This window comes from Aegilops tauschii, chromosome 4 (assembly GCF_002575655.3).
Source record: "Aegilops tauschii subsp. strangulata cultivar AL8/78 chromosome 4, Aet v6.0, whole genome shotgun sequence".
In the NCBI taxonomy this organism is placed as follows: Eukaryota; Viridiplantae; Streptophyta; class Magnoliopsida; order Poales; family Poaceae; genus Aegilops; species Aegilops tauschii.
In genome coordinates this window covers 84,629,294-84,644,201 of record NC_053038.3, presented here as the reverse complement: position 1 = coordinate 84,644,201, position 14,908 = coordinate 84,629,294, and positions in this window count along the sequence as shown.

The window sequence follows — 14,908 nt, the reverse complement described above, 5'->3', positions numbered from 1 at the left end:
TATGCGACATTTGTGAATGTACATGTAATACTAGTAGTATAACTTTCTGAGCGATATTGCATGTGATTTTCGTGTGCCAATTGACAAATCTAAATGCTCTTTTGACCAAAACATGTGAGAGGTTGACATGCATATGATTTTTGCACATAACACTGATTTCTTATAGATTACTTTCAACTAGTTTATGAACATCAATGCTAGTTGTAGGAAATGCAAGATTTTAGCTCTCATGCCTTGGAAGAGAATATAATAGCCTGAGTAACTTGTGTTATGGATATTGTAAGTAATCCCTCTATTCACAAATATAAGATGTTCTAACTTTTTTGTGTATCTGATGTAGACCTATTTTAGTGTCTTTGTTCACTCATTTATGTGCTTCTATGTAGTCTTATATGGAGTAAAAAAAGTAAAAATCATCTTATATTTGTGAAGGGGGCAGTAATAAAATATTGTTTATGTTTGAATTAGAACTAGGTCCACAGTAGAGATGAAGTTCTCAAAGTCATGTTGTGTGAACTGGAAGACCTGAGGATGTGCACTACTAAACTATCCAGCTGTCGTGTCCTTGTAGCCGCATGTCATGAACAAGTGTTTTCCTGTAGCATTGTTCTCATGCGTGTTCTCGAGGGTGTACTTCACAATAATAATTTTGTAGTTGTGCCTTAGATTACAAAGTGTGTGGTTCTTGTAAAGCTTCCCGACAAATCTGATGCGACTTGTCTTCATCGCCATGTTTATGAGTGGAAAGACCGCACTGTTAGGTTCTCGAAGGTTGACGAGATGGTGAAGGTGCCGATATATTGATCAATTCCCCCTCCGGCAGAGTACCAGAAAAGGCCTCCAGATGGATCGCGGAAGGACGGAAGCTTGCAGCAGAGGAAAAGTGTTTCGGGTGGATCTCTGTCGGTTTGGGAATGTATGTGAATTTATAGAGGTGGAATTAGGTCAAATGGAGCTGCATGGGGCCCACGAGCTCAGGGGCGCGTCCTACCCCCCAGGACGAGCCATGTGAGTTCGTGGCTCTCCCGTAGATCTTCTGGCCTCCTCCTGAACCTTCTAGGGTCCCTTCTAGTCCAGAAAAATCATTGTAAAGTTTCATCATGTTTGGACTTCGTTTGGTATTCATTTTCTAAAAAGCTAAAAACAAGCAAAAAAGAGGAACTGGCACTAGGAACTAAGAACTGAGTTAATAGATTAGTCCCAAAAATGATATAAAATAGCATAAAAATGCATATAAAGCATCCAAGATTAATAATATAATAGTAGGAAACAACTAAAAATATAGATACGTTGGAGACGTATCAACTGACTTAGAACACATGGGCCCCCAAACATGCAGCCCCACCGGCCTGTGGCCCAAAGTCAAGAGCCTTCGGCCTATCTGAGTATTTTATTCTCAAAAACACATATTTATGTATATATATTCCCCTTGATTTTTCTTATGTATAAAGTTGTGATATAATAGATTTCTTATATTTCTTTACAGAGGGAGTAACTCTCTATCAAAAAAATATTTATGTGTAACTAGTTACTCCTGCCTTTCTACTTCATTAGGCTGATATGGAGGACATCCAGCAACCAGGTCCATGTGCCATGCACCAAATTAGAGTGCACAGTTGCACAGTAGACTCACCCCGGTCGTAGCGCCGCAGTAATCCCAATGAGCCGTCAAATCATAAAATCTCACCTTTCCAGCAGTAGCAGTAAGCTGGACAGATGAAGCAACAATATTTCACTCGACCTGAATCCCCTTCTCCCTTGTCTACTTGTTCAGCGAAAACCACCTCTCGGCGATTGCTTAGGGTTTTCTTCATCCATCTTTGATAAATCCTAGTCCCTTTGTCGCCGGTAATTGTAGGACAGCAACCGGCGCCGTTGATGCATTTTTCTTCGTACTAAATCTAGTATGTTTCATTTGTAGTGCCCAAAGTGCGAGGACCCTACATGCTTCTGCGCCGTTGGCGAGACGCTAGACTTGTTCCTTCTCATCCTAACATAGGATTTCAAAAAACGCATGGTATGTTCCTAGAATCCTCTTTTCTATCTGGGTGGGTTGGGGTTTTTGAACATGCTGTCGACTAATTTGGAAATTTGGATGGCTATTTGAATAAAAGGTACTAGTACCATGCTCAACACTAACGTGAAAGAGGAAATTATTTCTAGATTTTGATAGCAAATAAATTGTGTTCTCATATTACTTTTCCTGCAGTGCATCCCTTGCTCTACCAGAACACATGTACTCAAGAAGGTCGGCCTTGCCATAGTTGAATACACAAGTACGATGGTCACATTGGAGACATGCCATGGATATGAGTTCATAGTTGGGTTCATTAACCAAGAAGATCGCTCTTTTTTATGGACAAACTTGGATAAACTTTGTCAAGTGTTACGGTCTGAAAGTTGGCACACCAATGTTCATGGAAATAGCAAAACCTGGTCTTATCTTCCATGTGACCTTCCACCCCGATGTTGTTCCAGTGGTTCATCCATGTCAGTTTTGTATCTGGTTCTTGCATGTTGCCTCTTTTACTTTGTAATCCACCTATTCTGTCTAGCTGATCACAATTTGACTTTAGAAGTAGCGACAATGTGGGATTCCCTTCTCTCACGATGATGCTACTTCTAACTAATATTTCTTATAATTGGTGACACACATAGTTATTAAAAAGTGCGGGACACTACTTGTCTGTTATTTGATAAGAACTCGACGGTTACTGATGGCACCGAAGTTGATTGGGACGACATCCACCATTTCCTACCCTTTATTTATCATCTTGAAGACCTTGTGGGGCATCTCAATGGTGGAAGGCCGCGTGGGATACGTGTGCCACTGGTGCACACATTGAACAGGTCCAACTGTGTCAAGAAACAGATGGTGTGAGCTATTTTCTGTTATATATGTTGTTCATAAACGCTTGCTTATACACAGTTTTACAATTGTGTTCTTCTTCTTGAAACAGAAACTGCCCAGTTTTATTGTTCCTATACAGATGCCTGGCCATGGTCAAGTCAGACTTGCGCTTGGTCACAACATGATGTTTATGTCGACCTACTCCATTTCCCTTAGAGGTGGACAGATACGTATTTATGGGTGGTCTCAAATAATGAAGGCCCGCCGATCTTGGAGAATAGGACAGAAGGTTATGTTCATGCTTTTCCATGGCTCTGAAGCGAATATCCTGTTTATTGACCACATTGCGAGATGAAGCCGCTTTCAGAAAGTTGTGGATGCTGCGAGGTGGCGCCTGGGCCTTGTCCTGGGACTTCGTGGCCTCACCCTTTGTTAACTCTAGGCAAAGTAGCATTGTTGAGGCGTGCCTTGTACGGTTGAACCTATATAAGTACTCATATTGCTTTCAGCTTTGGTTGTGAAGTGGTCCTGCTGCTTTCAGTTAAGGTTGTTAAGTACTCATGTTGCTTGTACAGTATGTCGTATTTCTTCAGTCTCTTCTTCCTCCCACCACCTAAACCAAACCAGTGCCGACGTGGCCGCCTGCTCCCGCCTCCCACGGCTGGTTGTGACTTTGCGCACACATCACCGCCCCACCGTCTCCTAAATCGTTAACGGCGATGCCAGCCCCACCCCACATCTGAACCAGTCAACCCTCATACTCCCCTTCGCTCGCGACTTCACTGCCACATCTTCTTGGCTCATGTTCGTTCCCGTCCGAGGCCTCGCCGTCGTCCTCCGCACGCCTTGGTGCGCTTGTTGAAGCGTCGCCGTCTGGCGTTGTCAACATGATCAACAAACGAGAGGAATTGGGAGAGGGCTGAACATGGAGAGCATGATAGTAGGGATCCACCATGTCCATAATCGTACGCAAGCAAGTGCCTCATTGTTACAACCAAAAAAAGAAAATGCTTCCTCCTAGTGGTTTGCTCACATCTGGGACCCACCACATTGTCAGTGTATAGTCAATAGACAAGGGAACTGCACAAGAGCGGCTGACACGTGGGACCTAGCAGCTCGAGCAGTTTTTTTTATTGTTAAGACGGAGCAGGCTGTCAACTGGGTTGTGGCCCATCTAGCCCAGGCTTGTATTTTATGTTTACCTCATGACTAGCCCAGCTAGTTTTTGTGAAAATGGCTATCCCGTTTTCTTCTGGTGAATACACAATCCAAGCCAACCAAACCCAGGCAAACTTGTTTTTCTCCGCCCTGTTGGGCTGCAAATCTTTCAAGACGGCTGCAAATCTTAAAAGTAATATGAAATGGCTGTAAATATAACACAACAAATAGGAAATTACTTTCAAATTTTTTATTTTTTCACATTTTTTGATTTCAAATTTCACTGGGTTTTAACCTAATTTTTTTAGTTACTTTAAATTTGGCTCGACATTTTGGGAATTAAAATAGTTTGGACCCCCACCGAAATATGCAAAATTTTGTAACTTTTAGCCCTGATCCTTGCCGACAAAAGGAAAATGGACTGCAATAAATTGCATAAGAATTTGCAAATGAGTTGTAAATTATTAAGAAAATAGCAAATGGGTTGTGTCGTGGAATTGTCACGGCAGATGTCCTTGAGCTAGGACTTAGTCGTGGAGCCATCGCAACTAGGAAGCTCGAAGGGGTTATGCGGGACAAGGAACACGAGGGTTTATACTGGTTCGGCCCCTTACGGTGAAGGTAAAAGCCTACGTCCAGTTTGGGGTGATATTGATTAGGGTTACGATCGCCAGGAGTTAAACCACTAAGCCTGGCTCTCGATGAGATCGTTGTCGCCCTCAAACCGCTGCCGGGTCGTCCCTTTATATAGGGAGGCTGACGCCCAGCAGCCCTTAGAGTCCCGGCCGGCTTATAAGAGTATCCGGCTCGGACTCTAAACTATACTTGCCTTACGCTACAAGTTCTACTATAATAATGATTATAACTACGGGCCTTTAAGCCATATCCGGGTCTCAGCCCATCTCTGGCCCATCGTCTTGAAACTTGGCTCCGGGCTTCTGGTAACAACCGTACGAGTAACCCGGCCCCTCCTGGCGGGTGACTCTAAGGTCTATATCCTCAACATTAGGCCCCAGATTGATTTGAGCCGGCTCATGTCAATCTTCAACTCTTCTGACAGAAAAAATCTCCGGCTTATCATTCATGTGGAAGCCATAACCCGGAGTGACGTCATTCTCTGGACTCCGGATAATCCGCCGTGACATCATTCTCCATTAAGTCCGTTTTTTACTCCGCCAGATCCGCAACGGATCTTTGCTTTTACTGCCATTCCAAAAATCGAGGCGTCATGGGGGGGAGATAACCACGCCGTGGTCTCCTTGAATCTCGCGCCCACTTATGACCTCGCCTTATAAATAGGCCGGCTCAACAGGCTCTTCTCACGCTCTCTTCTTCCTCCTCGCGCCGTCGCTCCTCTGCCCGAGCTCTGCCACTGCCGCCGCCGTCGCGCCCTTGATCTTCATCAACCCGGCCGCTGCATCACCCTGACTCGGACCAGATAACGGCGGCGACTTCCGCTCTTCCCCAACTCCGGTGAGTCTCCTCTGCCTTGCTAGAACAGATCTGTGGTAGAGTTCAAACAGTTCATCCGTGTTCTTCGCCATGGTCCGCAGGCTTCAGTAGTTCTTGTAGTTGCCACCCTTGTTTGATCTTGGATATGTGTAGACTTACTGCAGTAGTTGTTTATTACTCATTTCATCTGAAAAACGCACTTCTTTCCACTGCATAAGATCCCCTTCGAGCTCAAGAACTCCCCTGCGTCCGCATTTTAGGTCTAGAAAATTTTCTTTGCTCCGACCATTTTGATCCAAAAAAGTTACGGTGGTATGCGAAACCTGTTTTACCACACTTAGTAAAAACTGCAACCATTGAATCTTGGCGACTTACATTTCCGGCTTAAAGAAAACACGCGCCGTAGAACTTTCCGGTTTAAAGAGAACCATGCTCTGTAGAATCCTCCGGCTTAACTGTAGTAAAGCCGTAAATAACCAATTTACTCTGAATCCCCCTGCGGCTTAAATAACCCACCGTATCGGAATATATATCATTAGTCCCCTTCATAAGCCGCCATCTTAGTTTGAACGATAGATCTCCGGCTTATAATTAACTCGGACACTTTTCTCTTTATCATAGACCACCAACCTTCACCATGCCTCCCAAGGCTCCCATCACTTGTAACTGGATGAAGTCCAACGTCACCGACGAGACCCTGGCCAATTTCGTTAAGTCCGAATATTTGCCTAAGAAGGAAATCATGTCCTACCGTGCCCCTAACCCGTCGGAAGAGAGACCACAGCCAAGGGACGGGGAGGTAGTGATCTTCGTAGACCATATGAGCCGGGGCTTCGCACCGCCCGGCTCAAAGTTTTTCAGGGACGTGCTCAACTTCTTTGACTTACGGCCTCAGGATATAGGACCCAACTCCGTATCCAACATCTACAACTTCCAAGTCTTTTGCGAAGTGTACCTTGGAGAAGAGCCCAGTTTACTGCTTTTCAGAGAGATGTTCTACTTAAACCGCCAAAACGAGTGTGCCAATGGGCCAAGTCTGGAATTAGGCGGCATCTCCATCCAGCGGCGTAGGGACTGTTTGTTCCCTTACGCAGAGCCGCCAAGCCACCCCAAGGACTGGAATATGACTTGGTTCTACTGCCAAGATACATCCCCGGCTGACGAGAACCCGCTGCCCGGCTTTCGCCCAACCCGTCTAGAGCCAACTCATCCGCTGTCGGACAAACTGACTGCAGCAGAACGCCAACCTCTGCTTCCAACTATCAATAAGATCAAGGCCCTGCTAGGCAACGGTCTGAACGGAATCGATCTGGTCCGGGTCTGGATCTCATGGCGGGTGATCCCATTGAGCCGCCGCCCCGGCTTAATGTGTGAGTACACCGGGCGAAAGGATGACCCGCAGAGGCACAGTCGCAATGATCTTCCAGAAGACGTTGCAGAGGAAGAGACCAAGGCTCTTCTAAACGAGAGCCTGGCAGACTGCGTAAGAACTGGGCTAGCCCCCTTCTGCAAGACCAATCCAGCCCCAGCGGTAAGCCGTTGACTTTAACTTTTATCTTCGTCTGTATATAACCTTCAACTGAACCATTTCAAGAATCAATCATTGTATTTTTCAGGCTGATGATAAGTTCTGGCGGGTCAAATATGACCATGAAGCGGCCAAGAAGGCCAGAAAGGCGAAGAAAGCCGCCAAGAAAGCCGCCCCTCGCAAGAAGGGAAACCGACCCACTGCTTCAGAGCTAATGCAATTAAGCGACAGCTTCGAGTCAGAGGTAACCCTTAAACCTTTAAATTCTTGCTATATTTGTTGTTTGTTGCTGTCCGCCTTATCAACACTTTGCTTATTGACAGGATGACACCGGCGCCAGTAACCCGGTGGTTGAAGAGGTAATGTCACTTTCCTCTGACTCGGAGCCTTTGCCACAACTGAAAGTCCGAAGAGTAACCCGGAAAGTAAGCTTTTCACATCCATTAGCTCATCAAGACCCTCAATTTCTTTTGAAGCAGCAGGTTCACGAAAGCCGGTGTCACACCCGGGCCCGCAAGGACACCGACCTCTCCGCCGGGCTACCTGATGCAACAAGGAAGCGTCGCACTGAGGTTTTTTCTCACCTGTACCCTTTTCATCCGTTGGCGGGTGTTATCCGTCAGCCACTCAACTCTTCTGACTCCAATTATCAGGAGACCTCCCCCTCTTCGGGTGACTCCATGCAGTCAAGTCTGCCGGCCTTCAAGACTGCGCCCGGGTAACCACAATCTTCTTAATTATCTTTGTCTGTACTTACTCTTTGTGCGCCTAACACTTCTGTCTTTTCAGTGCCCAGGCAAAGCTCACCAAAAGAGCAAAGAAGACCAGGTCAGCCGGAGTGCCAGACTTGCCTGACCCGGAGGCGACGGCTCAAGAGCCGCCAGCTGCCTCCGCCCCCGAAGCCACCACTCCAATGGACACGGCGCCTGAGGCCCCTGCCCCGACTACCAAGACAACGACCGAAACGTCGGTTAACCCGGAGGCCTCCGGCTCAGCCCCACCAGCAGACGACCCGGACATGGTAATCACCCAGACGGAATTCGTTGAGCCGGGGAGACCGACCGCGTTGGCCAAATGCTCCGCGAAGGGGGAGTTACTGCAGCCCCACCGGGTGAACCTGGACCTCTCCGGCTACACCGACTTGAGCATTGGAGAGCTCGTCTCTGGCTACATCAGCCAAGTCCGCAAGAGCCGGGACGCCGAGGTTGCCATGGTCAACCAGATCCAACAAAAATCCGAGGTACCCTTCTGCTGTCTTCTTACTTTACTGCATAGTTACCTTTGCCATGCTAGCCCCCAAGTCGATGACTTATACTTGAATATGTTGTAGACTTAGATTCCGGCTTACTCATCTGAGCCGGAAGTATGTAGATAGATGCGTTCAATATGCATTAGCCCCCAAGTGCCAAGTGTCTTTGCTTGGAAAACGCTTGGGACTTATATAATGACTGTCAATTAACCCGGAAATATACGCAGGCTATTGGCAAGAAACTAGAGGCGGATCTTGCGGATCTCAAGAGCCGGCTGAAGATGCAGGAGATGGAGACCCGGAAGGCAAACGCCAAGTTTGTATCCAGCATCGCCACTCACGAAAAATTGAAGACCGAGTTTGATGCTGAAAGGAAATACTGGGTCGAAGAGAAGGCCGCACTAGTGACCCGGGCGGAACAGGCGGAGAAGGCTCTCGCTGAGAAGACCGCCGAGCTCTCCGGCCTAAAACGCCAGGTTTCCCAAATGGTGGCTGCTATCTTCGGTAAGTCGCCTCACCGGCTTTCATCAAGTCTGTATATGTCATGATTCATCCTTGTTACCGGCTTATCTGATCTTGTTAAGCAGGTCCCAGGAGTGCCAACCTCAACCAGAGCGTGGTCACCAAGTTAAAGGCAGTGTATACCCTGGTGGAACAGCTCTACACCGGGTCACAGTGTGCCTTAGCTGTGGTGGCCCTATCCAACGAGGTGCCAACTCATCTGGCCGAAGTCCTGCGCCGGCTCGCTGTTCTGCCGCAGCGGATCCAGGAGCTACGACGGGCCTCCGCGAGAGCCGGAGCTATTGCCGCGCTGAGCCGGGCCAAAGCATTCCTGCGGGAGCTAGACCCGGCAGACATCGCCCTGGGTTACCCAAGCCTGAAGGAAGACGGCTCAGCCTTCGACCAGAAGGACTTCGCGGCATGTGTAAAGGCTGTACGCCCGGTGGCCACCCTCATCGGGAACGACACCGACTTAACCAAGTACCAGCCGATTATGATGCGGAGAATCAGAGGATTCCAACCCCTCGCTATGAAGCCCTCAATCTGACCCCTCCGGCTCGTCAGCACACCTTCGCCCCGGAGATTGACCCGGCCGGGTTAATTGACGAAGAAGCCCAGTTCGAAGCTCTCAGCGGCATCAACTGGAAATCATCAACCTTCGAGGTCTTGGGATCAGCCGGAGGAGAAGACAGGAATGAGCCGGGGACTTCAACTCAGCGGGCATCATAAGTTAGTTGGCGGCTTATCAAACATTGTTCCATCTTTTAGACTTGAAGAATTATTGTAATAGAGTAGGTGCAACAGTTTATCTCTGCCGTGCCATCGTGCACGTTTTTGAATGCGAAAGCCCTTTGAATTTGTCTCTTTGATGTTTTTCCGGGTCATAATCATCCCTTTGTTCTTCTCAACCTCAAAAGGTGCCTTTAAGTATCTGCATAGAAAAGGCAAATCACAAGTCTCGAGGCAGCTTACCGCCCTGAGAATCAGGTGTTTTGAGATAAATCACCCGGAATATGAAAAAAAAAGACTGGTCCTTAATTATACTCTGAACATAGCCAAAATGACACACTTAACAGCCTGTAAGCATCTTCCGGTTTAAATAACCCGGGCAGTAAGGTTGACACCTTAACTCTGATTTACTTGCTTTAATGACACCCATGACGTGCAACTAACACTGTAAACCAAAGTTAAACCGGCAAACGAGACCCGGTCATGCACACCTCAGAATAAACTTGTGAAAAAGCAGAAGAACTTAGGGGCTTCCGGTTCGAATACGACCAGAGACCCGGCCCCAAGGGGTTAAGCTAAGATTCGGATACGATCATATAGCCCCCAGTGGGTGTGGCGATGCCAATCAAGAGGGTACCGACAGCTATGCTCTCTTTGGTTCGAATATGACCCATGTTTGAACAGGAAGCCCCCAAGTGATTCTTTAAAATTGTTTAACGACGCTGATTCGAATACGATCCACGTCGGTTCTCAGAGGGGTTAAACTGTGATTCAAATATGACCAAAGGCAACTTCCCAATGAGCTCGGCACTTGGCCAATCAAGTGGGTATCGACAGCTATGTTCTCTTTGGTTCGAATACGACCCATGTTTGAACAGGAAGCCCCCAAGTGACTTTACTGCTTACGGCTAGATTCGAATACGATCATAAGCCGGATCCTCCTTTAAGTCAGCATGTAAAAAACAACACACGCATATTTGGAGGAGAAAAAAGGACAGAGGTCCTGCTTTATTGCTTATCATAATATATACATGGCTGAGATAAATATGTTACACCACGAGAGCCGGTAACTCAAGTGTAGTAAGGCCGAAGCTGAGCTATGTTCCACGGCCGATGGGTCTCTTCCTCAGATTTACGCGAATCTTTATGCTCCCGAATATCAATGAGGTAATAAGACCCGTTGTGCAAGTTCTTGCTGACCACAAAGGGCCCTTCCCAAGGTGGGGATAATTTGTGTGCATCTGTTTGATCCTGGATGAGCCGGAGCACAAGGTCGCCTTCCTGGAAGACCCGGGATTTGACCCGGCGGCTATGATAACGACGCAGGTCTTGTTGGTAAATCGCTGAACGGGCCGCTGCCACATCACGCTGTTCGTCCAACAAATCCAGAGCATCTTGACGCGCCTGTTCATTATCCGTCTCAACATAAGCCGCCACGCGAGGTGAATCGTGACGGATGTCACTGGGGAGGACTGCTTCTGCTCCATAAACCATGAAGAAAGGCGTGAAGCCTGTAGACCTGTTAGGAGTAGTGTTGATGCTCCATAAGACGGAAGGCAACTCCTCCACCCAACAACCCGGCGTCCGTTGTAAAGGGACCAAAAGCCGGGGCTTGATACCCTTCAGAATTTCCTGGTTAGGTCTCTCAGCCTGACCATTGGATTGAGGATGAGCCACTGAAGAAACATCAAGTCGGATATGCTCTCGTTGACAAAATTCTTCCATGGCGCCTTTGGAGAGATTGGTGCCATTGTCAGTTATAATGCTGTGCGGAAAACCAAAGCGGAAAATCACCTTTTTCATAAATTGAACCGCCGTGGCTGCATCGCACTTGCTAACTGGCTCAGCTTCCACCCACTTTGTGAATTTGTCAACTGCCACCAAGAGGTGGGTCTTCTTATCCTTGGACCGTTTAAAAGGCCCAACCATATCAAGCCCCCAGACCGCAAAGGGCCAAGTGATTGGGATCATCCTCAACTCCTGAGCCGGCACATGAGCCCGTCGTGAGAACTTTTGGCAACCATCACATTTACTGACCAAGTCCTCTGCATCAGCGTGAGCCGTCAGCCAATAAAAACCATGACGGAAAGCCTTGGCTACAAGAGATTTTGAGCCGGCATGATGACCACAATCCCCTTCATGGATCTCCCGCAAGATCTCTTGGCCTTCCGCAGGGGAGATACAACGTTGAAATGCCCTCGAAACACTGCGATGATGTAACTCGCCATCGATGACGATCATTGACTTAGCCCGCCGGGTTATTTGCCTGGCCAAAGTTTCATCCTCAGGCAACTCTCCCCGGGTTATATAAGCCAGATATGGCATTGTCCAGTCTGGTATGACATGAAGAGCCGCCACCAGTCGTGCCTCCGGGTCAGGGATAGCCAAGTCCTCCTCTGTAGGCAACCTAACCGAGGGGTTATACAGGACATCCAGGAAAGTGTTAGGCGGCACTGGCTTTCGCTGAGAGCCTAGCCGGCTTAAAGCATCAGCCGCCTTGTTCTTCCTGCGATCAATGTGCTCCACTTGGTATCCCTGGAAATGCCCAGCAATGGCATCAACCTCGCGGCGATAAGCCGCCATGAGAGGATCCTTAGAATCCCAGGTGCCTGATACTTGTTGAGCCACCAAGTCTGAGTCACCAAAGCACCTTACCCGGCTTAAGCTCATCTCCTTAGCTACCCGAAGACCGTGGAGCAAAGCCTCGTATTCAGCCGCATTGTTAGTGCAAGGAAACATCAACTGCAGCACATAATGGAACTTGTCACCCTTAGGGGAAGCCAATACCACACCAGCCCCCGAGCCCTCCAGTTGTCTGGACCCATCAAAGTGAATAGTCCAATAAGTGTTATCCGGCTTTTGCTCAGGCACTTGTGACTCCGTCCAATCATTGATGAAATCCACCGAAGCCTGAGATTTAACAGCAGTGCATGGCACATATTTGAGGCCATGAGGTCCAAGTTCTATAGCCCACTTAGCAATTCTCCCTGTAGCCTCTCTGTTTTGGATAATATCACCAAGAGGGGCAGAACTGACCACAGTGATGGGATGACCCTGAAAATAATGCTTGAGCTTCCGGCTCGCCATGAACACACCATATACGAGCTTCTGCTAATGCGGGTCTCGCTGCTTGGACTCAATGAGCACCTCGCTGACATAATAAACCGGCCGCTGAACCGGATGCTCCTTACCCGCCTCCTTGCGCTCCACCACAATAGCCACGCTGACGGCTCGTGCGTTTGCCGCCACATACAGTAGCAAAGGCTCCTTATCAACCGGAGCAGCAAGGACGGGGGGGTCTGCCAGTTGCTTTTTCAAATCCTCAAAAGCGGTATTAGCTGCATCATTCCAGACAAAGCTATCAGTTTTCTTCATCAACTGATATAAGGGCATAGCCTTCTCACCCAAACGGCTTATAAACCGGCTTAAAGCAGCGATGCGACCCGCCAAACGCTGAACATCATTTATACACGCCGGCTTAGCTAGGGAGGTGATGGCCTTGATCTTCTCCGGGTTAGCCTCAATGCCTCTGTCAGAAACCAAGAAACCCAATAGTTTGCCTGCAGGAACACAAAAAACACACTTGGTCGGGTTAAGCATCATCTTGTAGACCCAGAGATTATCGAAGGTTTCCCTTAAGTCGTCTATCAGGGTTTCCTCCTTGATGGATTTAACCACAATATCGTCCACGTAAGTGTGAACATTGCGCCCGATCTGTTTATGAAGACAATTCTGTACACAACGCTGGTAAGTCGCCTGTGCACACTTGAGTCCAAAGGGCATAGACACATAGCAGAAGGCTCCAAAGGGAGTGATGAACGCCGTCTTCTCCTGGTCCTTAACTGCCATCTTAATCTGATGATACCCGGAATAAGCATCCAAGAAACTTAAGCGTGCACAACCTACCGTAGCATCAATGATTTGATCAATACGGGGGAGAGCAAAAGGATCAGCCGGACACGCCTTGTTCAAATCCGTGTAGTCCACACACATCCGCCAGGTGCCGTTCTTCTTGAGTACGAGCACCGGGTTAGCCAACCATTCCGGGTGAAAAACTTCAACAATAAACCCAGCCGCCAAGAGCCGGGCCACTTCTTCACCAATGGCTTTCCGCCTCTCCTCATTAAACCGTCGAAGGAACTGTCTGACCGGCTTAAATTTTGGATCAACATTGAGAGTATGCTCAGTGAGTTCTCTAGGTACACCTGGCATGTCAGAAGGCTTCCACGCAAAGATGTCCCTATTCTCACGGATGAACTCAATGAGCGCGCTTTCCTATTTTGGATCCAGATTGGCACTGATACTAAACTGCTGAGATGAATCTCCTGGAACAAAATCAACAAGCTTAGTTTCATCAGCCGACTTAAATTTCATCGCCGGCTCAGTCTCCGTAGTCTTTGTAAAATTTCAACTCCTCTGTTGCACAAACAGACTCTGCATACGCTGCATCACCTTCCTCACACTCGAGAGCCACTTTCCGGCTGCCGTGAACCGTAATGGTCCCATTGTGACCCGGCATCTTGAGCTGTAAGTACACATAACACGGCCGTGCCATGAACTTGGCGTAAGCCGGCCGTCCAAATATAGCATGGTATGGGCTTCTTATCTTGACCACCTCAAAGGTCAATTTCTCCACCCTGTAGTTGTTCTCATCACCAAAAGCCACTTCCAATTCGATCTTGCCGACTGGATAAGCCGACTTACCAGGTACCACACCATGGAAGATAGTGTTTGACTGGCTGAGGTTCTTATCAACCAGCCCCATACGGCGAAAAGTCTCATAGTAGAGGATGTTGATGCTGCTACCTCCATCCATGAGTACCTTTGTGAACTTATAACCTCCCACCTGAGGAGCTACCACTAAGGCCAAGTGGCCCGGGTTATCCACCCGGGGAGGGTGATCCTCCCTACTCCACACTATAGGCTGCTCAGACCACCGCAAGTAGCGTGGAACCGCCGGCTCAACAGCATTAACAGCCCTCTTGTGAAGCTTCTGATCTCGTTTGCACAAACTAGTGGTGAACACATGATACTGTCCACCGCTAAGCTGCTTTGGGTTGGTCTGATAACCCCCCTGCTGCTGTTGATGACCCTGACCAGACTGTTGATTAAAACCCCCTTGACCGTTCTGAGGACCGGAATTTGAGCCGCCGCCCGGGCCATGAAAGCCGCCGGCGCCTGAGCCGCCGCCCGGGCCATTGTAGCTCTTAAAGGCCTTCATGATCGCGCAGTCCTTCCACAGATGAGTCGCTGGCATCTCTCTACAGCCATGCCTTGGACAAGGTTCATTTAACAGCTGCTCCAGCGTTGGACCTGACCCGCCGCCTCGGGGAGGGGGCCTCCCCTTGCGTCGCTGGTTATTACCTTGGGAGTTGGCGTTGGCTACAAACTCTAGGCTGCCATCGGCCTTACGCTTGCCTCCTCCTTGGTTCCCCGGGTT